The sequence below is a fragment of the Ovis aries genome, chromosome 5, assembly GCF_016772045.2.
Source record: "Ovis aries strain OAR_USU_Benz2616 breed Rambouillet chromosome 5, ARS-UI_Ramb_v3.0, whole genome shotgun sequence".
NCBI classification, from domain to species: Eukaryota; Metazoa; Chordata; class Mammalia; order Artiodactyla; family Bovidae; genus Ovis; species Ovis aries.
Window position 1 is genome coordinate 24,932,341 of NC_056058.1, and position 6,446 is coordinate 24,938,786.

A 6,446-nucleotide genomic window follows, 5' to 3' on the forward strand; every position below is an offset into this window, starting at 1 on the left:
GGGTTGGGAAGATCTTCTGGAGAAGGGAATGGCAACCCACTCCAGTATTCTTGCCTGGAGAATCCCATGAACAGATGAGCCTGGCAGGCTATAGTCTGTGGGGTTGCAAAGAGTTGGACATGACTGAGCAAATTTCTGTCTGTCTCTGCAGTACCACACAGATGAGGAAATGCCAGAAGAGGGTACCTCCCTCCCCATCTCCCACTGTCTTCTTAAATGTTAAGTCTCAGGATTCTGTGGAATGAGGAACAACTGTTAAATTTCTCAGGGTGGCACTTACTGTACCAGCATCCCCAGTGGCGCAAAGGTGTCTTAGGGGAGAACTCCTGGTCACACCACTAGCAGACACCATCACTTCCAGTGGTCCCTCCCTTCCAGTGCCACTGATGCTACTGCTTACCATCCTGCCACAGTCCTGGACCAATTGTGGTTACTTCCAGCTTAAGGGAGAAGTAAACACCAAGAATAGGATAGTCAGAGCCCCACAGTAGAGGCTGTGAGGAGCAGCTGGAATCCAGGCCTGCTTGTCTACAAACCAGTTTCTTTGTACACCCCGCTGGAAGATGCTGCAAGAACAAAGGGCAGAAATAAGGCTGTGGGAGAAGGGGAACATTATGTGTAGACCTAGAGACTCAAAGACTGGGCGCTGCAGATACCCAGAAGAGCATGGTCCCTTCCTTTTGCTCTGTTACCCCAGGTATCTGGGATTTCAGTCTGGCAGTTGAGATACAAATATATCAACTGTGTTCGGAATAATCTGATGATCTAAGAATCAGGGCATTTGCTTTGATACATTTCTTTTTCTATTTGGTGTTTTGTTTCCCTTCAGAGTTGTAAATTGAGTGACTAATGTGTTTTCACAGTCTGTGGGTTGAGGTTGACAGAGGGAGTAAATTAGGCTTTTTTTTTTTTTTCTGTTACTAAATAATGGGGAAAAAAGTCAATTTTTTTTTAGAGAACTATAAAAAAATAAATCCCAGCTGATGGGATGATAAGGAGCTAAATAGTTCAAGAGATGACATCATCATTTATTCTTGTGAAGTATAAGTGCTTGTTGCAGTCTGGAGTAAGGATTTCCAGGACGCCCATACATATTAAGTTCTGGGAGGGTCTTCCATGGCGCCCCGGGTCCCAGTGCAGGGGCCAGGTTCAATCTCTGATTGGAGAACGAGATCCCACGTGCTGCAACTAAGAGTTTGCATGCCACCCACGTACTGCAACAAAGACCTGGTTCAGCCAAATAAATGAGCTCTGGGAGAGAAAGAAACATTTGCCTATATGTCCAGAAATGAAGACAACTTATTAACCAGGCAGGAAACTATCTGTGCAGGCCTACAGTTCGCAGTTTCTAACAATACCAAAAACTGCAGATGGAGGGGGCTGACACAGTCCCCTTCCTAGAAATGAGGTGTTCAAATCTAGGGTCATCGCAAGCATGCTGAGCTCTTCTCTGGATTTCCCGAAAAACATTTTGACAGTCTTTTCACCTCAAGACTTGCATTAGATATATCATGCCCAGTATACCATACAGCTATAGGAAACAGACTTAGGACAGTCATGTGAGCAAAAAAAAAAAAAAAAAAAAAGCACAGGCTACCAAGCTAGTGACTCCAACAGCTGTATTTATGTGCATAATATAGGCATTGTTAATTATGATTTTCCATCTTCATATTTAGAAAGACTGTAGATAGTATTTTTGAATGTGATGAAGGACAGTGATATCAAAATATATGTACATGTGTCTATATGTATACATACACACATAATAAAGAATAGAAGCCAATTAATATCCGTGGCATAGAACAATAAAGATACATTTGAGACCTTTAAACTTTTTTAAAATTCTTCTTAAAAAGCTAATTAAATAAGAGATCTGTCTTTGCTTGTATGTGTACAGTAATTGCAAGCTGTCTGTCTCTCAGTGTCTCCCACTGCATATTAAGATGCCAGGCTCATCCTCTATTTTCCCTTTGGTCATGCCTCTGACTCATATCACAGCACCAAGCCTTAATTTTTTTAAATCTTGGAAATAGAGTATTAGGAAGGAACACAACAATGTGTTCATTGCTGTACTATGGAAAATAAACAAAGCTTGACTTTAATTGTAACACGTGGTTATTATATTAAAGGCAATGTGTGGTAGGCAGTGAACCACTCCCCTCACCGCCAGCCTCCTCCCTCCTCACTTCTCCTTAAGAACTTCCTAGTGTTCCCAGATGGGTGGGTTCTCCTAAGTCTCGTTTCTGGTGCACGGTTCTGTCCCACAAGAATGGCTGACCAATCCAGAGCAGAACCCTGAACAAAGAGGGACAAGTGGTTTCTGTTCCCCAGGAGGTACCTTTTGACCAAGAAGTATTTGAAGCAGCAAGCCCTCTAAGGAGAAAGTCCCTGACTGTGTCTGGGTTCACTGAGGTCCCCAGGGATGCCCTGGTTGTGCCACTGCAAGGCTTGCTGCCCACTCTCCCCTGCACTCAAGGCCGTGCTTGACTATTCTCCTACAAGGGCCTCCACCCTTCAGTTTTTTGCTCAAGTTCTCTTTGTTTTCGTTCACTTGTAAGCAGAGAAAACTGTAACACAACACACATGCTTAATACGACTTTATTTCCATACTAACATGGAATTTATGGTTTCTGGTAGGATTAAGATCACAGACTTATCTTCCACCTGACACTGTCCTTTATGAAGAACCCCAAACAACCTCAGCTGGCATGTTTAGAATTATCTGAAGTAGGTTAAAACAGTATGGTTAAAGCAGGGTGACTCAGTGATAAAGAATTCACCTGCAATGCACACAACATGAGTTCGATCCCTGGGTCAGGAAGATCCCCTGGAGGAGGAAATAGCAACCCACTCCAGTATGCTTGCCTGGAGAACCCCATGGACAGAGGAGCCTGGTGAGTTCCAGTCCATGGGGTCGCAGAAGAATCAGACATGACTTAATAACTAAACAGCACCAGAGCAGTATAAGAGAAAATAACTTAAGGAATTTGTAGGGAAATGTGGGGTTTATTAATTTGTACACTAACTTTAAAAAAGTGCTTTAGACTTTCTTTTAGAATCCCAGCACCCCCCAGAAGACTATTTGTGAACTATCATTAAAAGCCATTCAACTTCTATAACCAAAGGAGAGTCTTCATTTTGGCTTAAGCACCAGGTATAAATGTCTTTGCTTATCTACTCAGGATTTAAAAGTGCTAAGTCATTTTATCGGAGAAGGCAATGGCACCCCACTCCAGTACTCTTGCCTGGAAAATCCCATGGATGGAGGAGCCTGGTAGGCTGCAGTCCATGGGGTCGCTAAGAGTCGGAGACGACTGAGCGACTTCACTTTCACCTTTCACTTTCATGCATTGGAGAAGGAAATGGCAACCCACTCCAGTGTTCTTGCCTGGAGAATCCCAGGGACGGGGGAGCCTGGTGGGCTGCCATCTATGGGGTCGCAGAGTCGGACACGATTGAAGAGACTTAGCAGCAGCAGCAAGTCATTTTATGGCAATGAGGTTTCGAAAAAGTTTAAAAAGCAGGAAACAGAGCAGAAGTCTCAACAAATACATAGTATCCTATTCCGCCACATTCACTGGACTGGATTATATTGTCTCACAGGCTCAGTTAACTCTGAAAAGTGAAAGTTGCTCAGTCCTGTCCGACTCCTTATGACCCCATGGACAGTCCATGGAATTCTGCAGGCCAGAATACTGGAGTGGGTAGCCTTTCCCTTCTCCAGGGGATCTTTCCAACCCAGGGGTGGAACCCAGGTCTCCCGCGTTGCAGAGGGATTCTTTACCAGCTGAGCCGCAGGGAAAGCCCTGGGAGAGCCTAATAGGTGCATATGTTTAGTGTGGGAGTGGGCAGTGTACTTAACCCAGAGTCTTTCATTCTTCTGGAGTTCAGATGAAAGCAACCATTTAGGTTTTGTCTAACATTTAGGGTGTGTTTCCAATTACACTAATATCAAAGCAAGCACCTCTGGATTCTTCTTCAGGATCTCTATCGTGAAAACTGAGTGTATGGTTCTGCTCCTCCCAGGTCCACCCCCTGCTTCTGGAAGCAGCAAGATCTTGCCAAACTTGAAAATCTCTATTGAGGGCACAAGTAGGCATCACAAAACTTATCTGATCTCCATTTTGCCCAAAATAAATGGTTTAAACCTGGGGACAGTGTTGGGTAAGATTAGGCATGGTGACTTGAGTTAGAGTTCCAATCTGTCCCTAACTAGAACATCCTTTTATTGACCTTAACCCCCTCCCACCAATTCATTAAGGTTCTTTAATCCTCAAGTAATTGTTTATGAGATAGTAAATGAATTCTTAGGCTTACCTTTTTGTGAAGATGTCTTAAAAGCTCACACCCTCCCTGGCTTAAATGAGAAATTCAAACATGTCCTAGGGATCTTCTGAGTTCAGAAACAAGTCTAATTGTCAGCCTGAACTGCCAATTCTCATCATGCTGTGAAGGAGTCCTTGAGTGTTAGAACATCATCCAATTCATCTTTGCATCCCCTAGCACCTACCATCATGAGGGCTATTAGGAAGCTCAATAAATAAATACTTGTCAAATGAACATATCCTTTTTATCTTTACTATTAGAATTGAGTTTTCAAAGGGAGTAAGAACTGTATAGACTTAAACTTTAGATTCCACATCATACAGACAAATTTCATGCACAGGGAAACAACTTGAGACATACTGCAACACATATTTATTGAATTAAAGAAAAAGTAGTAATTTTGGCAAATACAGAGAGATTTCAGTATTCAGTCAAACTGTAGTGCCTAAACAAAGTATTAATGTATTAAAAGACCACTCAAAAACTCAGGACTCTGCACCTGGAACCGGAAGAATAGCCCCCAAAGTGAACCCCAGGGTGTTGGGGGAGGGGAATGGGGGTAGGGGTGGGGACGTGGAGGAAAGTCTCCAGTGAGAGGTGGAACCGACTGAAACTGCATTGACCGGATGAGAGTCAGCCCCGCCCACCTCCACAGGGCTTCCTAAATAGTCACCACCCCCAGGCTCTTTAAATGGAAGATAGTCAAACCAAAATTGTCATCAAAGCTGTTAGGCATTTTCCCCTTCTTTTTGCATCTAAGGCATAGTAGGGAAAATAAAATGACAATATAAACCATAATAAAATAGTGCCCTAGAAGGAGTGACTTATTTATTGCGTTTGGCAAGTATCCACTGGACAGTTTAACTCAGCGTCTCTCCTGCTCTGTAGTTTGTGTGAGGGAACGACGGTTTGCATTCCTTCTCTGCACAAGCTTTCACTCATCTGCCTCTGAAAATAACTCTTCATCTGCAGTTTAAGTGAGACCAGGTCTAATGGAATCTCATATGTAAAATTTTAAAATAAGAAAACAAGAAACAAAAACCTAGTACAGCAAGCGCCCCTGGATTATATACTTCAAAATCATAAATCATTAAGTTTAGGCTATGTGAATTTCACCTCAATTAGAAAAAAGATGGTCTGGAGCAACCACAATTTGCTGTTAAAATCTTTTAGAGTCCTGAAATTTGTCCATCCTGCTTTGTGACTGTAAAGGGATGTGATTAGTCTGACTTTTTGTGACCCATGGACTATATAGCCTGCCAGGCTCCACAGTGCATGGGATTCTCCAGGCAAGAATACTGGAATAAGTTGTCATGCCCTCTTACAGTGGATCTTCCCACCTTAGGGATAGAACCCAGATTTCCCGCATTGCAGACAGATTCTTTACCCTCTGAGCCACCAGGGAATACCTGTAAAGGGCTGGGCCAGACCGAAATGAATTTGGCACCATGAGGAAGTCCTGGACTCAGAATCTTAAGTTTACAGCCCCAGCTCTTCTTTGTCTTGGGGGTCTTTTAACCTCTCTCTGCCTTTGTAAAAAAATAAAATTCCCTGTTGGAAATATCTGGTCACTTGGGTCTCCACAAGAAGTAAATTGGTTTATTTACAAGCAAGAGCTGTGCGCACTTTGGCAGCACATATACTAAAATTAGAACAATACCAACAAGATTAGCATGGCCCCTGCACACGAGGATGAGATGCAAATTGATGAAGCGGTCCATATTAAAAAAAAAAAAAAGAAGAAGAATTATTTACATCTTTATTATCTTTCAAAAGAGCTGCTTTCACATTTCATCATCAGTTAAGTTTAAAGACCAGAGTCTTTCGCTTCTCTTCTTTTCAAAGCTATTTGTAAGGCCTCCCCAGACAGCCATTTTGCTTTTTTCCATTTCTTTTTCTTGGGGATGGTCTGGATCCCTGTCTCCTGTACAATGTCACGAACCTCTGTCCATAGTTCATCAGGGACTCTGTCTCTAGTCCCTTAAATCTCTATCTCACTTCCACTGTATAATCATAAGGGATTTGATTTAGGTCATACCTGAATGATCTAGTGGTTTTCCCTACTTTCTTCAATTTAAATCTGAGCTTGACAACAAGGAGTTCATGATCTGAGCCACAGT

At 42.7% G+C, this 6,446-nt stretch overlaps 1 non-coding gene across 1 annotated transcript; it reads left to right on the plus strand.

Annotated features, from left to right (window-relative positions):
- The first annotated feature begins 5,944 nt into the window (after positions 1-5,944).
- Positions 5,945-6,053, plus strand: LOC114115054 (U6 spliceosomal RNA). Its single transcript, XR_003589557.2, has one exon. It is a non-coding gene; the product is annotated as a U6 spliceosomal RNA (small nuclear RNA).
- The last annotated feature ends 393 nt before the right edge of the window (positions 6,054-6,446 follow it).